This window comes from Mobula hypostoma, chromosome 5 (genome assembly GCF_963921235.1).
Source record: "Mobula hypostoma chromosome 5, sMobHyp1.1, whole genome shotgun sequence".
Lineage (NCBI taxonomy): Eukaryota > Metazoa > Chordata > Chondrichthyes > Myliobatiformes > Myliobatidae > Mobula > Mobula hypostoma.
Window position 1 is genome coordinate 27,331,523 of NC_086101.1, and position 27,074 is coordinate 27,358,596.

The 27,074-nt window shown below is 44.8% G+C and overlaps 1 long non-coding RNA gene across 1 annotated transcript; it reads left to right on the plus strand.

The window, feature by feature from the left end:
• The first annotated feature begins 4,575 nt into the window (after positions 1-4,575).
• On the plus strand, positions 4,576-8,127 carry LOC134346163 (uncharacterized). Its single transcript, XR_010017847.1, has 3 exons — positions 4,576-4,658; positions 6,587-6,619; positions 8,041-8,127. It is a non-coding gene; the product is annotated as an uncharacterized LOC134346163 (long non-coding RNA).
• Positions 8,128-27,074: the final 18,947 nt, after the last annotated feature.

Here is a 27,074-nt window from a genome sequence, read left to right on the forward strand (position 1 = left end):
GGTCAGTGACCAGTGGTGTGCCTCAGAGATCTGTTCTGGGACACTCATACTTAGTGATTTTTATAAGTGACCTGGATGAGGAAGTGGAAGGATGGGTTAGTAAGTTTACTGATGACACGAAGTTTGGGGGTGTTGTTGACAGTGTGGTGGGCTGTCAGGGGTTACAGTGGGACACTGATAGGATGCAAAACTGGGCTGAGAAATGGCAGATGGATTTCAACCCAGATAAGTGTGAAGTGGTTTATTTTGGTAGGTCAAATATGATGGCAGAATCTAGTATTAATGGTAAGACTCTTGACAGTGTGGAGGATCAGAGGGATCTTGGGGTCTGAGTCCATAGGACTCTCAAAGCAGCTGCGCAGGTTGACGCTGTGGTTAAGAAGGCGTATGGTGCATTGGCCTTCATCAATCGTGGAATTGAATTTAGGAGCCAAGAGGTAATGTTACAGCTATATAGCATCCTGGTTAGACCCCACTTGGAGTACTGTGCTCAGTTCTGGTTGCCTCACTACAGGAAGGATAGTAAGGCTTTCTATATGGGTGCAGAGGAGATTTAGAAAAATGTTGCCTGGACAGCTGCAGTGATGTGGACTGCAAATTACAACAGGAAATAGAAAAGGCTTGTCAGAAGGGAAGTGTTATGATAATTGTGGGGGATTTTAACGTGAGTGGATTGGGAAAATCAGGTCGGCACTGGATCTCAAGAGAGAGAATTTGTAGAATGTCTGCGAGATGGCTTTTTTGAACAGCTTGTTGATGAGTCCACTTGGGGATCGGCTGTACTGGACTGGGTATTGTGTAATGAACTGGAGGTGATTAGAGATATTGAGGTGAAGGAACCCTTAGGTGACAGTGATCATAACATGATTGAGTTCACTGTGAAATTTGAAAAAGAGAAGCCGAAATCTGATGTATCAGTATTTCGGTGGAGTAAAGGAAATTATAGTGGCATGAGAGAGGAACTGGTCAAAGTTGACTGGAAAGGGACACTGGCGGGAAGGACAGCAGAGCAGCAGTGGCTGGAGTTTATGCGAGAAGTGAGGAAGGTGCAAGACAGGTATATTCCAAAAAAGAAGAAATTTTCGAATGGAAAAAGGATGCAACCGTGTATGACAAGAGAAGTCAAAGCCAAAGTTAAAGCAAAGGAGAGGACATACAAGGAAGCAAAAATTAGTGGGAAGAAGAGGATTGGGAAGTTTTTAAAAGCTTACAAAAGGAAACTAAGAAGGTCATTAAGAGGGAAAAATTAATTATGAAAGGAAGCTAGCAAATAATATCAAAGAGGATACTAAAAGCTTTTTCAAGTATATAAAGAGCAAAAGACGGGTGAGAGTAAATATAGGACCAATAGAAAATGATGCTGGAGAAATTGTAATGGGAGATGAGAAGATGGCGGAGGAACTGAACAAGTATTTTGCATCAGTCTTCACTGAGGAAGACATCAGCAGTATACCCGACACTCAAGGGTGGCAGGGAAGAGAAGTGTGCACAGTCACAATTACGACAGAGGAAGTACTCAGAAAGCTGAATAGTCTAAAGGTAGATAAATCTCCTGGACCAGATGGAATGCACCCACGTGCACCCAAGGATGTAGCTGTGGAGATTGCGGAGGCATTAGTGATGATCTTTCAAAAGTCGATAGATCCTGGCATGGTTCTGGAGGACTGGAAGATTGCAAACGCCACTCCGCTATTTAAGAAGGGGGCAAGGAAGCAAAAAGGAAATTATAGACCTGTTAGCTTGACATCGGTGGTTGGGAAGTTGTTGGAGTCGATTGTCAAGGATGAGGTTACAGAGTACCTGGAGGCATATGACAAGATAGGCAGAATTCAGCATGGATTCCTTAAAGGAAAATCCTGCCTGACAAACCTATTACAACTTTTTGAGGAAATTACCAGTAGGCTAGACAAGGGAGATGTAGTGGATGTTGTATATTTGGATTTTCAGAAGGCGTTTGACAAGATGCCACACATCAGGCTACTTAACAAGATAAGAGCCCTTGGAATTACGGGAAAGTTACATACGTGGATAGAGCGTTGGCTGATTGGCAGGAAACAGAGAGTGGGAATAAAGGGATCCTATTCTGGTTGGCTGCCGGTTACCAGTGATGTTCCACAGGGGTCTGTGTTGGGTCCGCTTCTTTTTACATTGTACATCAACGATTTGGATTATGGAATAGATCACTTTGTGGCTAAGCTTGCTGACGATACGAAGATAGGTGGAGGAGCCGGTAGTGCTGAGGAAACGGAGAGTCTGCAGAGAGACTTGGATAGATTGGAAGAATGGGCAAAGGAGTGGCAAATGAAATACAATGTTGGAAAGTGTATGGTTATGCACTTTGGCAGAAGAAATAAACGGGCAGACGATTATTTAAATGGGGAAAGAATTCAAAGTTCTGAGATGCAACGGGACTTGGGAGTCCTCGTACAGGATACCCTTAAGGTTAACCTCCAGGTTGAGTCGGTGGTGAAGAAGGTGAATGCAATGTTGGCATACATTTCTAGAGGAATAGAGTATAGGAGCAGGGATGTGATGTTGAGGCTCTATAAGGCGCTGGTGAGACCACACTTGGAGTACTGTGGGCAGTTTTGGTCTCCTTATTTAAGAAAGGATGTGCTGACGTTGGAGAAGGTACAGAGAAGATTCACTAGAATGATTCCGGGAATGAGAGGGTTAACATATGAGGAACGTTTGTCCACTCTTGGACTGTATTCCTTGGAGTTTAGAAAAATGAGGGGAGATCTCATAGAAACATTTCGAATGTTGAAAGGCATGGACAGAGTGGATGTGGCAAAGTTGTTTCCCATGATTGGGGAGTCTAGTACGAGAGGGCGTGACTTAAGGATTGAAGGGCACCCATTCAGAACAGAAATGCGAAGAAATTTTTTTAGTCAAAGGGTGGTGAGTCTATGGAATTTGTTGCCACAGGCAGCAGTGGAGGCCAAGTCATTGGGTGTATTTAAGGCAGAGAATGATAGGTATCTGAGTAGCCAGGACATCAAAAGTTATGGTGAGAAGGCGGGGGAGTGAAACTAAATGGGAGAATGGATCAGCTCATAATAAAATGGCAGAGCAGACTGGATGGGCCAAATGGCTGAATTCTGCTGCTTTGTCTTATGGTCTTATGGTCCTATGGATTGGGGAGCATGCCTTATGAAAACAGGTAGAGTGAACTCGACCTTTTCTCCTTGGAGTGACAGAGGATGAGAGGTGACCTGATAAAGGTGTGTAAGATGATGAGAGGCAGTGTTCATGTGGATAATCAGATGCTTTTTCCCAGGGCTGAAGTGGTTGCCACAAGAGGAGACAGGTTTAAGGTGCTGGGGAGTAGGTACAGTGGAGATGTCAGGGTTAAATTTTTTACTCAGAGGCTGGTGAGTGCGTGGAATGGGCTGCCGGCAACGGTGGTGGAGGTAGATACGATAGGGTCTTTTAAGAGACGTTTGGATAAGCACATGGAGCTGAGGTAAAGGGCTATAGGTAAGCCGAGTAATTTCTAAGGTAGGGACATGTTCGGCACAACTTTGTGGGCCGAAGGGCCTGTATTGTGCTGTAGGTTTTCTATGTTTCTATGTTTTGAACGTCCTGGAAAGCTTTTTAAATCTGTAAGTGGATGGTCCGAGATCAGACACCATAGATCATAGTAGAAAGAACATAGACAGCACAGAAAAGGCTCATGGTGTCTGTTCTGAACATAATGCTAGATTAGGGTATATTTCTTTGACGTGTACATATCTCTGCAATCACTGCCTACCCAGGTTTCCCGCTTCCTCTGGCTGCCCATTTCAGGTACATTCCAGTTTCTGTGTAAAAGAAAATCAGTTTCTCCTCTCCCATGAAATGCATTTGCTCAAGTATTTGACATTACCACCCTACTAAAAGGATTCTGACAGTCTACCCTATCTATGAGCTATCCAGTCTCCCCTCCAACACTCCCTTGAAAACAACCGGAGATTGTCCAACCCCCTCCTCATAGCCCATACTTTCGAACGCAGGCAACATTTTGGCGATCCTCTGCTCCACCCTCTCGAAAGCCCCCATCTCCTTCCTCGAAAGGGATGACGTGAACCAACCACAATTTTCCAGGTGTGGCCCAGCCAGAGTTTTATAAAGCTGTGACATAAATTCACTCTTGAACTCAGTGTCATAATTAATGAAGGCAAACGGGATATCAAACACACAGAAAAAAAGGGGTTTGGTGTCATTCAGCACAACATTGCGGGTTCCTGTGCTGTATTGTTCTACACTTTATATAACAAGTTCCATCTTTCCACGTAGCTTGGAAAGATCAGCAGGGAACACAATACAATATTAACATGAACTGATTACTCACCCATTGGGTCTTATTCTTTTAAGTACGTCTTTGATAAGAACACTCAACTAGAGTCCTTTTACTCTGATTTTTAAACAATTTAGACCCTAGTAACAATATGAAGGTTTCTAACTCTGCCGATACGGTGGTTTTCCTCCAGATGACAATATATGTTTAAGTGTTAACTTTGTAAATGTCCCAACAAATCATAGAAAGCATGCAGTGAAAAAGTGCATATCCTTTTCATCTGAGTCATTCCTTCCTCTAGGGTGTTACTTTCGCCAAACCTTGAAGCTAGTGAAGCCGTGCTTGAAACGTGTATTTTCCACAATGCTGACTAATTCAGGTAGGTAAATCTCAAAGCAAAAGTGAACAGTGGCAGCATTTCTATGGGAGATGAAACATGGTACTCTAATTATAATGTACCCGAAACTGCAACTGTGCAGTGTGATTACTACTGGAAGGTAGATGTAGTCTGACTGATGACAATATTCCTGTCTTCATATGAAGAAGGACAATGAGGAAGATACTCAGCAGGCCAGTCTGCATCTGTGGAGAAGGAAGTGAAGCAAATGCCTCCGGTTAATGAAATTTCACCTACACCAAAACTGTATGGATTGTACATGGCGAGCCCAGGTTTCCACCTACGCGTGCTATCGAGAACTAAGTCCTTTTGCTGCAGAGAGCTGTGACTTTGCCCAGTACAGGGTACATCGCAGGTACATTCCTTCCCATGGTAGTATCTACAGAAGGCTTCAAGAAGGGTATATCTATCATCAAAGATCACCACTATCTGGGAAATGCCATCATCTCGCAGATACCAGTCGGGCAGGAGGTACAGGAGCCTGAGGTCCCACTTCACTGCGTTCAAGAACAGTGTCTCTTCCCATCTGACAATCTGTTCTTGAACCGGCCAGCACAACCCTACTCACTACCTCAGAATAGCAACATGATGACTTCTTTCATCACTTTGCACTATAATTAAGCGTGATTTTTTTTTGGTTCTATTTGTGTTCTTTCTGGTTAAAAAATGGTGTGTACAATTTACACTCAGTGGCCATTTTATTAGATACACCTGTCCATTAATTCAAATATCTAATCAGCCAATCATGTGGCAGCAACTCAATGCATAAAAGCATGCAGGCATGGTCAAAAGGTTCACTTGTTGTTCAAACCAAACACTGGAATGGGGAACAAATGTGATCTAAATGACTTTGGTCATAGAATGATTGTTGGGCCCAGACGGGTTGGTTCGAATAGTTCACGCACAACAGTTACTAGAGATTACAGAGAATGGTGAAAAAAAAGCAAAGAAAAAACACTATCCAGTGAACAGCAATTCTGTGGGTGAAAAGGCTTTGTAATGAGAGAGGTCAGAGGAGAAAGGCCAGACTGGTTCAAGGTGACAGTAACTCACACAACAAGGTGTTACAACAGTGGTGTGCAGGAAAGCATCTCTGAATGCACAGCATTGAACCTTGAAGTGGAGGGGCTAAAGAAGCAGAATACCATGGACATGCATTCAGTGGCCACTTTATTAGGTACAGGAGCTACCTAATAGAGTGGCCCCTGGGTGTATGTTGAATTTATGATTTTCTAGTGAGTGCTGCTCATTTGATGTTATGGGTCTGATGCTGTTGCAGCTAAGTGTTTTATTACCCCTATGTACAGATGCATTTGACAATACACTTGACTTTTGACTTTATTGTATGAACGGATCGTAAAATTCACTACCCAGATGGCTGGTTCAAAATTATGGGATCAGTGCTGAGCCAAGGCTTCAGTCCCTGTCTATTGCTTTCAGCTCCACACGTGCCCATTTTAATGCCGCACGAGCTTTTCCTGCAGCTGACAACAGAAGAATATGAGGAGATGGAAGCAAGGGTGGTCCACTTGCCCCTCAAGCCTGCTCTGCCATTCAACAGGATGATGGCTGATCTGCCCCAGGCCTCGATCCCCCAGTGATCCAGCCTCCACAGCTCTCCAGAGCAGACAGTTCCAGAAGTTTACCAGCCATGCACTGCAAGAAGTTGGGATGTTCATTTGTTTGAGCTGATTGCTCTATCATCTTGCATCAGTATCCCCTTTTCTGAGATTCTCCCACTAATGGAAACATCCCAGCACCCTATGTCCGGGTGTTAACAATGAGCGAGAGCAGGCAAGTGAAACTGGGTTCTCGGGCGACTCAACTGTGAAGTTGACGATAACTGAAATGAGGTAGGCAGCAATATCTATTTGGATAAATGGCCTCATGCTTGTGAATCTCTCTTGCAGATGATCCTGTCTTGCATGACGAAGCTGTTCATGGTAAGTATGACAGCAAGGCTCCTGCTGAGTAATCCCACTGGTCAAATTGGATGTCCTTTTGTCATCCAGTACTGTACAGCTCAGAATCAACCCTGGAATAGCGGGAATTAAATGTAGAAAGTTAGTGAGTTGGTTTATCAGGCATGCATTTCATAAAAGTCTCAGGAGTCTATGGTTTTGTTTTAATGTTATTGTCACTCATACTGAGGTACAGCGAAAATCCTTGTTTTACGTATCATTTCATCACATCCGTCCATCAACGTGGTAGGTCACTCTGTGACCTGCTCAGTATTTATATCACTTATTTTCAAGTATATTTTGCATTTAGATTATACCATTTGGCAGAAAGGTTTGCATTACCATTCCATCTCCTGATATTTTGCTATGTTGGCCCCACGTCAGGGCAGAACAGAAGCTTCTCACAGTTCCCGAGACCCAGGTTCGATTCTGACCTCTGACATTGTCAATGTGTTGCCAATTCAGGTCAGTAGAATGGTGTGAATGTGGGCAGAATAAAACAGGAATGGTAATTGATAATTAGCTTATTATTGTTACATGTAACAAGACAGTGAAAAACTTTGTTTTGCATATCATCCATTTAAATTATTTCAATATATCAATACGTCAAGTTAGAACAAAGAAAAAACAATGAAAGAATGCAGAATAAAATGTTATTATAGTTACAGAGAAGGTGCAGTGCTAGCAGACAATAAAGCATAAAACCAAAACAAGGTAGGTTATAAGGTCAAGAGTCATTTTATCGAAGTGTTCAATAGCCTTGTAGCAGTGAGATAGAAGATTTGACCCTGGTGGTACATGCTTTCAGACTTTTGTATCTTCTGCTCAATGGATGGGCGTGGAGGAAGAACAGATTATCTGGGGTGCATGGGGTCTCTTGTTAGTTTGGCTGGTTTACAGAGACAGTGAGAAATGTAGATAGTGTCTATGAAGAAAAGGCTGATCTCTATGATGTACTGATCTACGTCCACAACTCTCTGTAGTTTCTTGTCGTCATGGACAGAGAAGTTGCCAGATTGGCTGGTACATCTCTAAAAAATAGTGAGGGTCAGTAGGGACAAATTGAATTAAATTTTTTTACCCTTCTGAAGAAGTAAAGGTGCTGCCGGGCATTTCGGGTTGTAGTGTCTAGATAATGGAACTGGGGAGGCTATTTCTGATGCTTATTCCTAGAAACTTAAAGCTCTTAACCGTCACCACCTCAGCACCAATGATGTAAACAGGAGTGTCTGCACTGCCCCATTCCTGAAGTCAAAGACCAGCTGTTTTGTCAGGTGGATGCTGAATAGTATAGATGGAGCTTGCTGGTTGGTGAGACTCAGTGGGCTGAAGGATTGCATCTGTTTATGACTCTATGTTACTTCATAACTGTACAGATCTCTTCTTCTACTTTATATGTACAGATATTATCATGTGCACGGTGGAGCGGGGACTAGATAAAATGAAAACCTGCACTTACCTTAGAACAGACGAATGGATAAGAAAGAATGGTAAGAAAATTGTTTTTAGAGAATTATTTATTGACCGTTCTATGTTGTCCAATGAGACAGAGATGGGATGGGACGTATCACCCAGGAAACAGTCAATTTTACTCAGAAAAACAGAGTGGGTGAGACAGAAACAGTTAAGAGATTCACTACCCAAACATCAGAATGATTTCTCCAGAGAAGATATTGAGTTGTTCCAACAGCATTACTACTGTTTACCATCTCTGCCTAATAATGTTGGAAAGCACTGGCGGTGGTATTAAATTCAACCAGATTTGTAGAACAATCAATGGTGAATAACCTAATTCAGAATCTTCCTCTGAAAAACCTTCCCAATTGTAACAGTAGAGTTTCCAAACCATCTGGCAGAATGGCTCGTGGCCAGAACTCACTAACAAGCACCATGGCCTGGCTTGGCTGGTGGTGAGCAGAGGCCTTTTCCATCAAATTCTTCCTGTAAAGTTGGAATATTCCTCCCTCCCTCCCCCAGGATGGAGCAGAGAGGAGGAGACAGTCACCCACCAATTTGCAGACTGTGGATTTGCTAAGAGGCTGTGGAGAAGGATGCAAGGTGCTTTTTTTTTTTAAGTTCATCCCATTCAGCTACATAACAGAGCGCTGTCTGAACTGTGGGTTATACCCAGGTATACACACTGAGACAGCCTTCTAGCTTGGCAATCAACTTCTTAAAAGGCACTCTTAGGTCTTTCCAAAATTAGTTGATCTCTTAGGAGAACAAGGTGTCCATAAGGGAATGCTACCAGCTGGAACATCCCAGGCTACAGGTGAATGTGCTGTGGTATTCACTGAAGCCTCCTGGTCTCATTCTGCCACATGAAGCTTGTTTTCTCCCAGGAGATGCCATGTATGGCAATGCTGTCCTGCACATAAAGTGTGCTGCCATAACCAACGTGCTGCACCGTTAACACTGTGAATGTACAGACTGAAGGACATTACAAATGTTTACGAGGTCACGAACTGTGCTTTATGTACTTGCATATAAATGAAAAAGCATTCAATAGTACTTCTGATCCAGACATATGAGTTCAAGTCTCATCATGGAATTTTTGAATTCATCTCCCCCAATTTAGCAACTTGACTTCCAGACCAACCTTATCCCTGTCCAGGACCACATTATTGCCATCCTAACATCAACACATGGGAACTGGCGGACCCCACTGAGCTTCACATCTGAAGCAAGAGCTCCCTACTCAAAGAACTTCACCAGAGGGACAATGACGATGACAGGATCAATATACCAGATCTGAGCTTCAGGCTCAATAGCACATGGGGGGGGGGGGAAGTTATAGATTATATACATATATTGGAGGCAGTCTGGGCATTATTTATCTAAGTTTCTGTTACAGTAACCTTGAGACCATTGCTTTGTCATGAATGTTCATTTGATTGGCTCATGTCCTTCAGGGAAGGAAACTTGGCCCAGATGTGACTCCAGACACAATGTACAACCTCTTCAGGCCCATTAGACCACAAGATATAGGAACAGAATTAGATCATTCAGCACCTCGAGTCAATTATGACCAACTTTTTTTCTTAGCCCCTTTGTCTCACATTCTTCCCATAGTCTTTACCCCTCTTGCTAAACAAGAATCTCTGCTGTAAATTCAACCATTGACTCGGTCTCTGTGGCAGTAGATTCCCGATCCACCACCTTCTGGCTGAAGAACTTTCTCCTCATCTCAATTCTAAAGTGATGTTTTTATTCTGAGGCTGTGCCCTCAGATCCTAGTCTCCCTTACTTCTTGATGGAAATATCCTGTCCACGTCCACTCTGTTCAGGCATTTCAGTACCTTGTTGGTTTTAATGAGATTTTTCCTCTTCCTCATCCTTCTGAACTCCATTGAGCATGGGGCCAGACCCATTGAGCACACCTCAATATAAGCCATTCATTGCTGGGAATGCACATATGCTCAGTCCCCCAGAAAAAGTGGGATCTTCTAGTGGCCACCCATTTCAACTCTACTTCCCATTCCCATTCCGACTCATCAGTCCATGGTCTCCTATACTGCTGTGACGAGTCCACACTCAGGCTGGAGGAGCAACACCTTATATTCTATCTGGGTAACATCCAACCTGATGGTACGACACCGACTTTCTGAACTTCCAGTAATGCACCCCCCCCCCTTCACCATTCCCTGTTCTTGTTTCCTTCACACACCTTCTCTTTTTACCTGCCTGTCATCCCAGTCTGGTGTTCCTCTCCCTTCCTTTTCTTCGATGGCCTTCTGTCCTTTCCTATCAGATTCCCCCTTCTCCAGCCCTTTATCTCTTTCACCAGTCAACTTCCCAGATCGTTGCTTCACCCCTCGCCCCTCCCGGTTTCACCTATCACCTTGTGGTTCTTCCTCCCCTTCCCCCACATTCTTACTCTGGTTTCTCATCTTTTTTGTCCAGTCCTGATGAAGGATCTCGACCCGGAATGTCGACTGTTTACCTTTTCCTATAGATGCTGCTTGGCCTGTTGAATTCCTCCAGCATTTTGTGTGTGTTGCTTGGATTTCCAGCATCTGCAGATCTTCTCTTGTTTGCCATTGCTGGGAGTGCTCCAGTGTAGCTATAGATAATCAATTAAAGCAGTCATCATAGTATTGTCAGTATCCTGTGAACAGAAAAGAAAGTTGAGCAAAAAATATTCTTCTCTCCTACCTAAATTTTTCCCAAATTATCAAGAAAAGATGGAATCAAATTGACTCCAAGTATAATCTTATTGATCGCAATCTTGCAGTGACTCTGTTGTCTAACTCACACCATCAGTTCCTTCAATGTTTAAATGCCAGTATCAGATTAACAGTTGGATGGATGGCATTGTTCTGAGAGGCAGCACAGACTAGATGGGCAGAATGGCCTTCACCTGCAATATAAATTATCCATTGTCCTAGTACTCCAACTTTCCAATTTGCTTGGAGAAGTATTTATTTACTTACAAACAAAATCAGGAAATGCTGCAAACACTCAGCAGCTCAGGCCGTGGGAACAGAGTGTACGCTTCAGATTTTAGACCTCTCGTTAGAGCTGGAAAGGAGGCCATGAAAGCTCATTAAAGCAGCAGGGAAGGAAGGGGTAAAACCAGGGAAACCACGAGGATAAACTGTAAACAAGATTACCTCATCACTCTGTGAATGGAAGCAGTTTGAGATTGAGAACGTGAGCAAAAGAATGTTGTGAAATACAGAGATGAAAGATATTCTTGGCAGTTCAGACTGAGCACTTCCTCCACCCCCAGAGGGCGAAGGAAAACAGCAAGCTGAGCCAATATCACAGGCAGATGACTGATACAGACAGGCAGAAGTTACATGAAGTTGCAGAGCTCAGTATTGAGTCCAGAAGGCAGCGACGTACCCAGATGGAAGGTGAAGTGCCGTCCTTAAACTCGTGTAGGTCCTCGGGTGTGACAGTACGGGTGGTCACAGACTGAGGGATCAGATTGGGAGTGGGGATGGGGAATTAAAGTGGTAGGGAATGGCGAGCTCATAGTCACCCTTGTGGACTGAATGCCAGTGCTCTGTACGGATATCACCTAATCTGCACCGACTTCACCCTGGAAACACCAAATCTAATTTTCAAACTCTGTCTCCTGGTCCCCGACAACGCCATCCCTATTTCAGAATAAAGAGCTTTTCTCTATTAAAACTAGGGTCAGTAATTCCATGGAATCCATGCCTGTAGTCACCTGGTAAACTCCGTTCCTCCAAATCAAAGCCCCTCTTTTACCTCTATTAAATTTCCCCTTCAGCTGCTCCTCCCAAGGAAAAATGAATTCAGCCTCTGTCGTAAGAGGCTCCTCACCTTGGCTACCACTCTCCTCTGCAAAAAGTCAGCTGCTGATGACAATGAGCGATTTCTAAGTGATACTACAACAGTAATATTATGGATGGAATAACCTGTCTTGTTTTTCTTGCTTCCCATTTATACACGATGGTGTCTAAACACAAGAAATCAGTGAAAACCAGCATGCCACAGTTTTCATCGGTAAGCACTGACTTTGCTCTCTGTAACTTTTACTCTTCCCCTCACTGAGGCTACGAGATGCAGCAGTCATAGACAAAATGATGTGGTAGTCAGCGGCTTCTGAGACCTCTGATAGGAGGTGAGGAGAGTGACCATAAGCTCCGCGCGCTGTGCTGTTACGCAGAGCAGACCCTGGACAGTCCCCACATGTTTCATCACCGGGAGCCTCTCCGCTCCAAGTCATGGGGCAGTTTGAATCTGGGCAGATGGTGGATAGGGCAGAGGCTCACGCCCAAGTGCCAAACTCAGCAGATGCTGCGGCTTACAGAGGGTTATGAGCTAAACGCAGGCAAGTGGGACCTGCTCGGCTAGACATCTGGGTTGGCATGAACGGGCTAGTCTGAAGGGCCTGTTTCCACGCTGGCGGCCCGAGGATGAACAGGAGCTCTCCAGAACAGCACAAAAGCTGGGTTCCCATTGGGAATGGAAAGACTTGCTGACATTGACAGTGATTGACATTAACTGATGTGTCTGTGCTCTCTAATGATGCTCTCCAATGTCCCTCCTGCTACAGGTTTCACAGAATGTATATTAGAACATTTTGTCTCCTCGCTGAAAGAATGTCATGCCCTTCAGCACTTCGTAATGATACATGAACTTTAAGGTAATGTGTGAATGGTGCTGGGTCTCCACACAACAACCACTTTCACTACATTAAACAATGCGAACTCATCAGGTCACACGGCATCTATGGAGGGAAATCAACAGTTGATGTTTCAGTCCAGGACCCGTCACAAAGTGCTGATGAGTCCGAAATGAACAGCCCAAAACATTACGTGTTTATATGGCTGCAAAGGTGCTGCTTGTCTTGTTGAGCTCCTCCTGCATCTTGTGGGGTTGATTGAGATTTTTAGCCTCTGCAAAATCTCTTGTGTCTACACTACATTAAAGATGTACAGTACACTGGAGTGTTCTGCACCAGAATGGGAGGATCCAAAACAGAAAAGCGCTCTTCATGTGGAGTTTGCATGCTTTCATTGTGGGCTTCATCCCAAATCCCAAAGATGTGCAGGTCAGGAAGATAACTGTTTGCTTTCGGGTCTGTGGCTGAGGGGTAGAATCTGGGGGACTTGATGGGAATGTGGGGAGAATGAAATGGGAACGATGTGGTGTTGGGGTCAGCACAGGTTCTGTGGGCCAATGGGCCTGCTTCCATGCTTTATATCTCCTTGACCCACCACATCCATCCAACAAAGACTTGTCTATCAGTCTCCACGTGGCAGTGGGCAAACCAAGAACCACTGTGGGATCTGTGTCTCGTTGCAGGGACGGGGCTCGGGAACAGTACCATGGGCTCTCAGTCTTTCCAGCAGGCATGGACATAATACGGTGTCCTCTGTAGGGCTCAGCTCTGCTTCCATCCACCCTCCACCCCATCAGCAGAAAATGCTGGGTGGACAAACCTTCTGCACTGCCAGCTGATACTTCCTTACCATGGTGCCAGCCAGCTTTGATCTCATGGAAGCTCCCATGGTGTGCCCTTGTGGAGGATCTCTGGTGCATTCTCTTCACTGTTCCTCTGGTTGCTCTCCAGAGTTCTGATAGAGCCTTTATTGGTGAAATTAGACCATGGAACAGTACAGCACAGGAACAGGGACTTTGTCCAGCCATGACTGCATTAGCCATGCAGCCAATTTAAACAAAGCCTATCTGCCTGCACATGGTCCATGTCCCTCCATTCCCTTGATGGTTGGCATGAACATGATGGGCCAAATGGCCTTTTTTATGCTGTATGACTCTGTGACCTTTTACATTACTGAACTGGCAAGTGTAGATGGCACTGGACAAACATAAGAAAAGGCCAGAGGTTCAAACTAAGGTGAACATGGTATGTTTCTGGCCTACACTCCCTCAAGTTCAGACAAAAAGAGCAGAACCCGGTAAGGGGATTGACTCGCTGAGCACAGGAGGGAGGGTTCCCTTGGATGAAGAGTCTAGTGCCAGGTGTCATGGTTTCAGAATAAGGAGTAAACCAACTGAAACTGAGATGAGATGAAATTTCTTCAACCTGATGTCAGTGAACTTTGGATTTCCCTCCCCCAGTGGCTTGAGACAACCCAGTCACTGAAGCAGACTCGAACAAGTTCCAGACTCTATGGAAAACCAAGGGTTATGGGAAAAGCAGAGGGAGATGGGAATGTCAGAAGATGAGGAAAATGAAATGTGATTAATGTATGTGGGTACTTGATTGTTGGCATAGACTGTATGAGCTGAGTGGCTTCTTCCTGTGCTCAATCTCACCATGACTCTACAAGCACAACAGAAAATACTGAAAACACTCAGTGTGTCAGTCAGCATCTGTGGAAAGGAGAAAGTTCCAGGTCCTCAGACTGGCTACACCAACAGCTCATTGTAAACACACAATCTTTATCTCCAAGAAGCACAAGGGCAGATTGAATGGGAAGGACAACACCAGATTCAGGTTCCCCAATATGGCATGCAGTGTTCAAAGGTCTGATCCTTCACCACTGGGTCTAAATCCTGGAAATCCCTGTCTATGAGTGTACATTCACCAGAAGGTCTGACCAAAGTTTTTGGCCCTTAGACCATAACTAATCTTCCCATGGAGTCATATGGCACAAAAGCAAGCCCTTCAGTTCACCAAATTTGTGCTGACCATCAACCACTCTTTTTCACTAATCCCATCCCAGCATCCCCAACAACTCCCCCACCCCCCAAAGATTCAACTCCTCACTACTCACTGGGAGAAACTTATAGGGGGAAACGAATTTATCAGACTGCATGTTGTCAGACTGGATGTGGGAGAAAACTGGAACACCCATGAGAAACCCATATGGTCACAGGAAGAACGTGCAAACTCCACATAGGCAGCCGTGGAGGTCAGGATCGGACCTGAGTGGCTGGAGCTGTGAGGCAGCGGGCTGACCATCTGTGCCGCCGTGCCTTCTAGAACATCACAGGTCTCTCTTTCCACCCACACACTGTGAGTTCCCAACATCGTTGCTCCGATTTGATTTTATTTCGGATTTCCAGTGCCTGTGCGTGTTTTTTATTTTTACTGTCATTGACAGTTCCTCACACTGATCCCCTCCTCCTATGGTTTTGTTCACAGTCACTCAAGCTGTTTGCTGTTTCTGCATCCACATGATGAATCATCCAATCTAGAACCAATAGCAAACTCCATCACAGGATATCCAGTGCATTACCACTGATTATTGTCTAGTCAGTTATAAAGAGCAGCAAAGGCTTGGGTGTAGATGGAGTAACCAGAGAGGTAATAATATATTATCTTAAACTGATAGTCTTTTTTTTCATTTGAACAGGTTGTTTGCATCACCATTCTTGATGCAGGAACTCCTCTGCAATTTGAGACCATTTTGCAATCGGCCAGTTCCATAAAGGACAAAACAGTGCAATCAGCTTTTGTAAATCAGTCAGAAATTCACACTGTGGCAAATGACAAGTGGGAAGAGACCAAAATTGGATCAAAGGACTTGTGTGCTTGCTGGGTGGTGGGGCGGTTAAGGGGTGATGTGGTGTGGTGATGGGGTGATGTGTGGTGGTCTGGGGTGGTACTGGGGTAAGAATCTCTGTTGCTCAATGTTTACATGTCCACATCTTTGCATGGTGGTGGGAAGAAGTCTTCTGTTTGACTGGAGTTCAGCGATACTCTCACATTGTTCCCCCTTTGTGATCTCTATTGCCCTCCGACTCTTTGAGCATGTGCTCACCCAGACCAGTGACCACAGCCACGTATCCTTCCTGGGAACATGTCTTCACTGCCATGGTCTCCTATCTTTTCCTATCAGATTCACCCTTCTCTAGCCCTTTCCAGCTCTTTACTTACTCCCCTCTCCCAGTTTCACCTATCAGCTACCACTTTGTACTTCCTCCTCCCCCTCCCCACTTCTTATTCTGACTTCCTCCCTCTTCCTTTGCAGTCCTGATGAAGAGTTTCGGCCTGAAACGCCAACTGTTCACTCTTTTCCACAGAAGCTACCTGGCCTGCTGAGTTCCTCCAGCATTTTGTGTCTGTTACTGTGATTAGTAACTGGAGATTTCTGGATCTCCCCTCCACAGCCTGCAGACTTTCCTTACAGAGTAACCCCCTGCTTGTTGCCTCTGGACACTGAAACTTCAGATGTCTGAAGCCTATGCTCTTTTCTACTTAGATTGCTTGGAAAAATTTGCAATTTGTGAAAATAAAATATGTTGTAAGCCACTCTATACAGATTATGGTGCTTTCTTTACTTGCCGGAGTGTCAAAGGTAAATGGTTCAACTTCTTTTTTCTCATACCACAGAGTTAATCTGCAATAACATCATGCTTTCTGGTTATACAGCAAAGAGATGATAGAGTTTATAAATTGGTCTTGGTGAGAGGAATTGGAATTGATATTGGTTTATTTTTATCGTATGTATTGAGATGCAGTCTAACTCTTGTCTTGCATAATGTATTGAGGAGGAACAAAGTAAAGCAATAACAATGCAGAATAAAGTGTAACACTACAGAGAAGGAGCAGAGCAGGTGAACAATAAGGAGCAAGATCATAATGAGGTAGATTGTGAGGTCAATAGTTCTCATCATATTATTGAACAATTCAATAGTCTTATTACAGCAGAACAGAAGCAGTTCTTGAGCCTGTTGGTATGCGCTTTCAGGCTTTGGTAACTTCTTCCCGATGGGAAGGGGAGAGAAATGTCCAGGTCTTTGACTTTGCTGGCTACTTTACTGAGTCTATAAAGGGTGAGGCTAGTTTCTGTGATCTGCTGAGCTGCATCCTCAATGCTCTGCAGACTCTTGGAGTCATGTGCAGTGCAGTTGTGAAGCCAAGCTTTTAAGCATTCAGAGAGAATGCTGTTGTAGGATTTTGTAAATTAATCATGCGAGAGTCATTTTATGTGCTTAACAAAAGCCGCAGGCCTTTACTTCCATTACGAACAAACCAAGAGCAATCGCCTTACACTGATGTCATTACATCTGATGCAGTCTTTTAAAGTGAACACAACAACTCAATGGTGGTGTTTGTGAATCGCATAGAGCAGCTTCATTATGAACAATCTGTCACCTGTTACATTACCCTGCACTTTCTATGGTGTATCAATAAACTTGGTAAGGGTCCACAGTGACTTGCCATATTTTGTTAGCCCCCCGGAGGAAGTGGATGCATTGGTGAACTTTCTGGCCGTGATGTCCACGTGGTTGGAGAAAGGTAGCTGTTGATAATGTTGCTATGAACATCACCAATTCAAAACACTAGGAGCTTGAAATTCTCAAAGCTCTCAACTTCTGCACCATTCTCACTTCTTTCCTTTTCCCAGGAACAAATTGAGAGGGTTGAGAGCTTCAAGTTCCTACATGTTTGGAATTGGTGATTTTCATCACAGTGTACATGTTCCAGGCTTTTGTATTCTCGTCCTATCAGGAAGAAGATACAAAAGCCAGGAATATGTGCACTGCCTCCTTTCTTGGCTGTTGTCATGACACCATGCCACTCAGCTCTCTATCAGCTTCCTGTACTTTGACTCATCGTTATTTAAGATACACTCCACTATGATAGTGTCATCTGCAAACTTTTAGATGGAGTTAGTGCATAATCTGGCCATGACTGTACAAGGACCAGAGCAGTAAACTGAGCCCGCAGTCCCTGTGGAGCACCAGAGTTTACAATAATCTAGGTAGACCTGTTGCTGCCTATCCTTACTGACTGCAGTCGGTTGGCCAAGAAGTCAAGGATTCAGTTGATGAGGAAGGTGTTGACTCCCAAGGTCCAGAGTTTGATGACGATTGTCTGGAATTAGAGTACTGACGCTGCAGTTATATTCTATAAGCCATAGTCTAATGTAAGTGACTTTACTGTCCTCTTGTTGTGAAATGTATGGTATTAAAATAACCACCTTCTACAACATAGAGTGAAGTTCCAGCAATCCAATATGTGATTATCCAGAAATCCTGATGGTTCAGGATCTGGCTCACTGGGCTCTGTTTCCCATAGTCCATCTTTTAACTCATCAGGATCCTGATCCCACATCCCTTCAAACTTACCGGGGGCCCATTTTGTATACTCAATTTAAAGTTAGCAGAGTCCTGTTTTCCAACCTCCCTTTCTAATCACTGGGTTGACTGGAAAGTTTACTATGTTATTGTATTTTAGTTGTGTGTAGTCAGATTGATATCCCACAGTCTGAAGAATCCCGAATGCCAAAACGTGTCAGGTTACTGGAGTTTCACTGTCCCCAGACAGTGTCTGTTGCCTCAGTTTGAATCACACTGAATGTTGGCCGGGCCCTGGAAAAGAAGCAGAGGACTGAAAAGCTTGAGCATGTAGATAGTAAGAAAGATGATGTGCTAGAGCTCTTGGAAAGCATCGAGTTGGATAAGTCACCGGGATCAGACGAAATGTACCCCAGGCTACTGTGGGAGGCGAGGGAAGAGATTGTTGAGCCTCTGGCGATGATCTTTGCATCATCAACAGGGATGGGAGAGGTTCTGGAGGATTGGAGGGTTGCAGATGTTGTTCCTTTATTCAAGAAAGGGAGTAGAGATAGCCGAGGAATATATAGACCAGTGAGTCTTACCTCAGTGGTGGGTAAGTTGATGGAGAAGATCCTGAGAGGTAGGATTTATGTACATTTGGAGAGATATAATATGATTAGGAGTAGTCAGCGTGGCTTTGTCAAGGGCAGGTCGTGCCTTACGAGCCTGATTGAATTTTTTTAGGATGTGTCTAAACACATTGATGAAGGAAGAGCAGTCGATGTAGTGTATATAGATTTCAGCAAGGCATTTGATAGGGTACCCCATGTAAGGCTTATTGAGAAAGTAAGGAGGCATGGGATCCAAGGGGACATTGCCTTGTGGATCCAGAACTGGCTTGCCCACAGAAGGCAAAGAGTGGTTGTAGACATATTCTGCATGGAGGTTGGTGACCAGTTGTGTGCCTCAGGGGTTTGTTCTGGGACCCTTACTCTTTGTGATATTTATAAATGAACTGGATGAGGAAGTGGAGGGATGGGTTAGTAAGTTTGCTGATGACACAAAGGTTGGAGGTGTTGTGGATAGTGTGGATGGCTGTCAGAGGTTACAGCGGGACATTGATAGGATGCAAATCTGGGCTGAGAAGTGGAAAATGGAGTTCAACCCAGATAAGTGTGAAGTGGTTCATTTTGGTAGATCAAATATGATGGCAGAATACAGTATTAATGGTAAGACTCTTGGCAGTGTGGAGGATCAGAAGGATCTTGGGGTCTGAGTCCATAGGACGCTTAAAGCAGCTGCGCAGGTTGACTCTGTGGTTAAGAGGGTATGCGGTGTATTGGCCTTCATTAATTGTGGAATTGAATTTAGGAGCCGAGAGGTAATGTTGCAGCTATATAGGACCCTGGTCAGTCCCCACTTGGAGTACTGTGCTCAGTTCTGGTTGCCTTACTACAGGAAGGATGTGGAAGCCATAGAAAGGGTGCAGAGGAGATTTATGAGGATGTTGCCTGGATTGGGGAGCATGCCTTATGAGAATAGGTTGATTGAACTTGGTCTTTTCTCCTTGGAATGAAGGAGGATGAGAGGTGACCTGATAGAGGTGTATAAGATGATGAGAGCCATTGATCATGTGGATAGTCAGAGGTTTTTTCCCAGGGCCGAAATGGTTGCCACAAGAGGACGCAGGTTTAAGGTGCTGGGGAGTAGGTACAGAGGAGACGTCAGGGGTAAGATTTTTACTCAGAGACTGGTGAGTGAGTGGAATGGGCTGCCAGCAACAGTGATAGAGGCAGATACGATAGGGTCTTTAAAGAGACTTTTAGATTGGTACATGGAGCTTAGAAAAATAGAGGGCTATAGGTAAGCCTAGTAATTTCTAAGGTAAGGACTTGTTCGGCACAACTTTGTGGACCGAAGGCCTGTATTGTGCTGTAGGTTTTCTATGTCTCTATGTTTCTATGAAGATGTGAGCTGTTCTGCCCAAGGGGAAGGAGAGGAAGGACTAAGCCAGCCCATATGTAACCCACTGGATACACAAAAGTAGCGACGGGTATTCTTCATATTTAAGGCCTGTCAATGGCAGAATGAATTACACAAGTCTATTTGTCAGAGTTACAGAGACATAGAGCACTACAGCAGAGAAATAGTCCCTTGGCCTGTCTAATCCATGCCACACTATTCAAATCAAGTCAATTTAATTCAAGTTTGTTGTCATTTAAATATATACATGTATACCGTCAAATGAGACAATGTTTTTTCCGACCAGGGTGTAAAGCACAGTGGTACACATGATGTAATAACTTAGGAAAGTAAAGCTCAAATTTACAGTTAAATATGCAGAAAATAAAGAAAGTAAAGTGCAGACATTAAATATTGTAGGGTACAGTACAGATTATCCAGTGACACTTCGAGTGAGTGTGGTAGGGAGTTCACGGCCTGGGGGAAGGAACTGTATCTCATCCTGACCGTTCTCGGAGTCTGCTGCCTGATGGAAGAAAGTCAAAGGGAATGTTGGATGGGTGGGTGGGATCCTTGGTAATACTAAGGGCTCCTGATAAAAGTCCCCGATGGATGGCAGGGAGACCCTATGACCCTCTCAGCTGTTCTCACAGTCTCTGTAGGGACTTCTGGTCCGATGCTCGACTGCTCCCACACCAGATGGAGATGCGACTTGTCAGGATGTTTTCAATGGTGCTCCTGTAAAACGCAGTTAAGGTGGGGGCGGGGGGCCTTGCGTGCCTCCATCTCAGAATCAGAAGCAGGTTTATTATCACCGGCTTGTGTCGTGAAATCTGTTAACTTAGCTGCAGCAGTTCAATGCACTACATAATATAGAAAAAAATAATTAATAAATAGGTAAATCAATCACTGTATATGTATATTGAATAGATTAAATCGCCTTTAGATTTCTGTACCTCCTACTTGATGGTAACAGTGAGTAAAGGGCATCCCCTGGGTGCTGGAGATCCTTAATGATGGACGCTGCCTTTCTGAGACGCCGCTCCCTGAAGATGTCCTGGGTACTTTATAGGCTTTACCCAAGATGGAGCCGATTAAATTTACAACCCTCTGCCACTTCTTTCGGTCCTGTGCAGTAGCCTGCCCCACCTCCCCATACCAGACAGTGATGCAGCCTGTCAGAATGCTCTCCATGCTACCCTTCCTGAAGTGTACAATCAGCTCTTTCATCTCACTGACGTGGAGTACAAGGTTGCTGCTGTGACACCACTCCACTAGTTGGCATATCTTGCTCCTGTACGCCATCTCGTCTCCATCTGAGATTTTACCAACAATGGTTGTTGTATCATCAGCAAATTTATGGATGGTATTTGAGCTATGCCTAGCCACACAGTCATGTATATCGAGAGTAGAGCAGTAGGCTAGGCACACACTCGTGAGGTGCACCAGTGTTAATCATTAACGAGGAGGAGATATTATCACCAATCCACACAGATTGTGGTCTTCCAGTTAGGAAGTCGAGGATCGAATTGCAGAGGGAGGTACAGAGGCCCAGGTTCTATAACTTCTCAATCAGGATCGTGGGAATGATGGTGTTAAATGCTGAGCTACAGTTGATGAACAGCATCCTGACATAGGTGCTTGTGTTTTCTAGGTAATCTATGGTTGTGTGGAGAGCCATTGAGATTGCATCTGCTGTTGACCTATTGTGTGATAGGCAAATTGCAATGGGTCCAGGTTCTTGCTGAGGCAGGAGTTCAGTCTAGTCATGGCCAACCTCTCAAAGCATTTCATCATTGTAGATGTGAGTGCTACCGGGTGATAGTCATTAAGGCAGATCACATTATTTTTCTTAGGCACTGGTATAATTGTTGCCTTTTTGAAGCAAGTGGGAACTTCCACCCGTAGCAATGAGAGGTTGAAAATGTCCTTGAATACTCCCGCTGGTTGGTTGGCACAGATTTTCAGAGCCTTACCAGGTACTCCATCAGGACCTTCCACCTTGTGAGGGTTCACCCTCTTTAAAGACAGTCTAACATCGGCCTTGGAGACAGAGATAATAGGCCACCGGGTGCGGCAGGGATCTTCACAGCTGTAGTTATATTTTCCCTTTCAAAGTTGGCATAGAAGGTACTCAGTTCATCTGGTAGTGAATCATCGCTGCCATTCATGCTATTGGGTTTCACTCTGTAGGAAGTAATGTCTTGCAAACCCTGCCAGAGTTGTCGTACATCCAATGTTGCCTCCAATCTCATTTGAAATTGTCTCTCACCCTTGAAAAAGCCCTCTGCAAATCATACCTGGTTTCCTGGTACAGGCCTGGGTCGCCGGACTTGAATGCCACAGATCTAGCCTTCATCAGATGATGTACCTCCTCGTTCATCCACAGCTTTTGGTTTGGGAATGCGCAGTAAGTCTTTGTAGACACAGACGCATCCACATGGGTTTTAATAAAGTCGGTAACAACTGCAGCATACTCATTCAGATTTTTAAGATAAATCCCTGAATACAGTCCAGTCCACTGATTCAAAGCAGTCCTGTAAGTGCTTCTGTGCTTCTCTTGTCCATACCTTCCTGGTCCTCACTACTGGTGCTGCAGTCTTCAGTCTCCGCCTACACTCAGGGAGCAGAAGTACAGCCAGTTGATCAGACTTCCTGAAGTGAGAGTGTGGAATAACATGGTAGGCATTCTTGATGGTGGTGTAACAGTGGTCCATGCGTTGCTTCCTCTGGTATTGCAAGTGAACTGTTGATGGTAATTGCTTAGTGATTTTTTTCAAACTGGCCTGGTTAAAATTCCCCAAAACGTGGTGAAGGCATTAAAGTGTGTTGTTTCGTGCATGTTGATCCCATTGCTCAGATCATCTAAAGCCTGATTGACATTGGCCTGAGGTGGAATGTAAACTGCTACCAAAATGACCCCAGAGAACTCCTGTGGTAGGTAAAATTGACGGCACTTAACTGCTAGATATTCCGGGTCTGGTGAGCAGAGTTGGGGCAGAACTGGTATATCTGAGCACCAAGAAGAGTTGATTATGAGGCATACTCCTCCACCTCTGCTTTGGAGAGACTCTATAGATCTAGTTTGATGGTGTAGGGTAAACCTGTCAATCTGAATTGCTGCATCCGATGCAGAAGGGGTTAACCAGGTCCTTAGGAAGTGGAGGAACTGCTGTGCCTTCTTGTTCAGGAAGATGATGTTGAGGAACCAGGTGAGATCACTGTGATGTGAACTCTCAGGAACTTGGTGCATTTAACTCTCTATTATTCTGCTAGCCACACACCTGCGCCATAACCCTCAATGCCCACCCCCATCCACGTACCTATTCAAATTCCTCTTAAATGTTGAAATCCAACCCAGTTCCACTGGCAGCTCATTCCACAATCTCACCACCCTCTGTGAAGGAGTTTTGTCTTGGGAAAATGTCAATAACAAGTCACCACAGACTAAGTAAAATAGCTTGACACCACCTTAGGCGAAAGAGCCGTCTTGGTTGGCACCCCATAAACCATCCTAAACATTTGTTCCCTCTGCACCATTGCACAGTGCACCATCAACAAAGTTCACAGCAGTTACTGCCCAGGTTACTGTACCAGGATCTACAAACCTGCAACCTCTATCAACAAGGATAAGGGTAGGAGGCATCCAGGACACCACCACATGCCAGCCGTCCATCCAGTCACACGTTATCCTGACTAGGAAATGAGTCACTGGGTGAGAATCACAGAATATGAAACGAAGGAAATGTAGGTTTACCAGGATGCTGTCTGGATGACGAGTGTGTACTATAAAGAGAGGGTGGACTGATTTGGGTTGATTTATTTTTCTGGAGTGTTGGAGACTGAGGCTAGACCTGAAAACATGAGTCATAGGTAGGGCAAGCAGTCGGTATCTTTCTTCCAAGGTCAAAATGTCTAATACCAGAGGGCGTGATTTTAAAGTGGAGGGGAACGTAAGTTCATAGCAGTGCCGGGTAATATTTTTACTCAGAGAGTGGCGGCCTGGTGTGGTGGTGGAGGAAGAAGCAAGAGGTGATTAAGAGGATGTCAGGTGGACACACGAGTATGTAGGGAATGGAGGAATATGGAGCATGTGCAGGCAGAAGAAATTAAATGTCATTTGACTAACCAGTTCTGCCTAACACAGTGGACCAATGGGCCTTTCCTGTGCTGTACTGTGCTGTGGTCTATGTAATGTGCAGGCAATTGTTCAGTGAGGACAGTCGTACATAGAGTATGAAGGGAACTGGTTCACTAGAAGGGGCCCTCAGAAAAGCCGTGAGATCCCATAGTTCACACACCAAGAGTGTATTGAGTAGCTGCTGTCAACATCTCTTGCCCGCTTACCAATCATCATCACCATTGTCATTACGTGCTGTGTCATATAACATTAGTGATCATCGTCTCATGACCATAATTGTTCTTGGCAAATTTTTCTACAGAAGTGGTTTGCCATTGCCTTCTTCTGGACAAGACGGGTGACCCCAGCCATTATCAATATTTCTAAGAGATTGTCTGCCTGGTGTCAGTGGTCACATAAGCAGGATTTGTGATATACATCTGCTGCCCACATGACTATCCACCACCTACTCCCCATAGCTTCACGGGACCCTGATCAGGAACTAAGTGGGTGCTACACCTTGCCCAAGGGTGACTTGCAGGCTAGTGGAGGGAAGGGGCACCATATACCTCCATTGGTAGAGATGTACGAGAGGTGACTGATAAGTTCGTGGCCTAAGGTAGAAGGAGTCAATTTTAGAAAACCTAGCACATTTATTTTTCCTACATTTACACACTTAGTCCAGCGGTCGTGGAGCATACGGATCCCTTCGGTGTAGAAGTTGGCATCTTGGACCTCCACACGTGGTCCACAGCAGGGGTGATTGATAAGTTTGTGGCCTAAGCTAGAAGGAGATGAGTCATTAACTTCAAACTTTCTGCATTTTCACTCAGAGTTGAACTGCATGTGCATGTAACAAGAGCTGTATAACTCATCTCCTTCCACCTTAGGCCACGAACTTATCAATCAGCCCAGCTGTGGACCACTTCTATAAAGAAGGGATCCGTATGCTCCACGACCGCTGGACTAAGTGTGTACATGTAGGAGGGCACTGTGTTGAAAAATAAATGTGGTAGGTTTTCTAAAATTGACTCCATCTACCTTAGGCCACGAACTTATCAATCACCCCTCGTACCTCCACCCTGTCACCCATTTTTACCAATATTGTAACTTGATTCCCCAAAGCTTGATCAACATTTGACAAAATGCACTGCAGTTGCTCGATTAGGAAACCTGGACAGTATCTGCCAAGCCTGTGGTGCATATCACAAAGGACAAGGGCAGGAAGTGCAGGGGTGCACTGCCACCTGCAGGCTCTCCTGCTAGCTCCTCGCCATCCAGGTTTGGAAATTGGGTGCTGTGTCATCACCACTGGCTCTACGTCCTGGAACTCCCTCCCCAGCCGTGGGAGCACGATCTTCAGAATGGCCGCAGCTGTTCTAGAAAGTGACTCACTCCCACCTTCCCAACTGGGGGGTAGGTTAGGGTCAGCTAAGAAATGCTGGCCTCACCGTGACACCCAGATCTTGTGAATGAGTTAAAACAATCCAGGGTTTATGTTGCCATGGTTTTGTAAGGAGTGGAGCTTTTGCTCACTTTGCTGGTAATTCTCATAACATCCAGTTGTAAATGCAATGATTCTGCTCGGACTGATTTAGTACCTTTTACACCCGATTTCCAGCATCTACAGAATCTCCTGTGCTTATCTTGTTGTTCAGAGACTGTCATTAATGATGTTACACTGTATTAATAAGGTTTCTCTCAGGTTTGAAGGATGGGGTCTCAATAGGGTGCTGACCAACCAGCTCCTCTCCCTGAACATGCAGCAGGCAGTAATAATTCTCCCTGTTCAGGTATTGGCCATTTACTGTCCTGTTGACACGGCACGTAATGAACAAACGAACTCTCCTGTTCTGAAAGCAGTGGGTCCTCCTGGGTCTCTCTGCCCACTGTCCTCAACCACCAGGGCCGTTGAGTTTACACGAATCTCATTTACAGCAGTTCCAACAATGTTTATTTATGTCATCTCTCAGCACATTCTCCTTCCACTTGGAATGTGCCAGTGGGCAGCAGTCCATCACAGAGATCCCGCAGTGCTGGGAGATCAATCAGTTTCGGGCAGACCAAAAGGCGCCCTTCGCCGAATTGATGAACATCCTGTAGTTCAGAGAGTCCTCTGTTATGCAGGTGCTAAGGACAAAACGAGATTGGGAACTTCGCATCCTCCTCCATGCCATCTTAGCAAATCGTCAGTCTGAAAAGAGGTGGGCGACCCTATCCTCCCCACTACAGTCATAAGTGGGAAGCATACATTAGGCAGGATATTTCGACTCTGCAGAGAGGATCTGATTGTGAGGGCCCTGGCACTGCCAGCCAAAGAAACAAGACAAAGTTTTCCACTCAGTTATTGCCATTGGCGTGTTCTTATTCTGTCAGCTACAATCTAAATCAGGCCATTTGCATCAGAACGACGGTGATAGAGTTTAAGGAACCTCGATCAGTTTCTTGTGTCTCTTCCTTGCTTCACCCTCTGCAAGGTTTAGTGTTGGTGTGATTCAGAAGGCTTCACGTCCAAGATCACAAAAGTCAAAGGGGAGTTTGTTGTGGTACACAGAGGTTCAATGAAAAATATAGCTGAAGCATCATCACAGGCACATGAAACTGTACCAGCAGTACTCACAAGAAAAATATAAATTATACATAATTTTTATCAGAAAGGACAAAACAAAAAAGTCTATTTCTGGGAAAACTGATCAAAGCGGTCACTAATATGCTGCACTGAGGTGGTAATTGGGGTAGTGCCTGTTGGTTCAAGAACTGAATAGTTGAAGTGAAGTCAATAGTGGTGTGGGACCAGATTTCTGTACGTCCAGCCCGACAGTGGCTCCGAGAACATGGTGTGGCCCAGGAGACTGGGGAAGATTCAGAAGCAAGCCATTCACTCTTCTGGACCCGATGAGA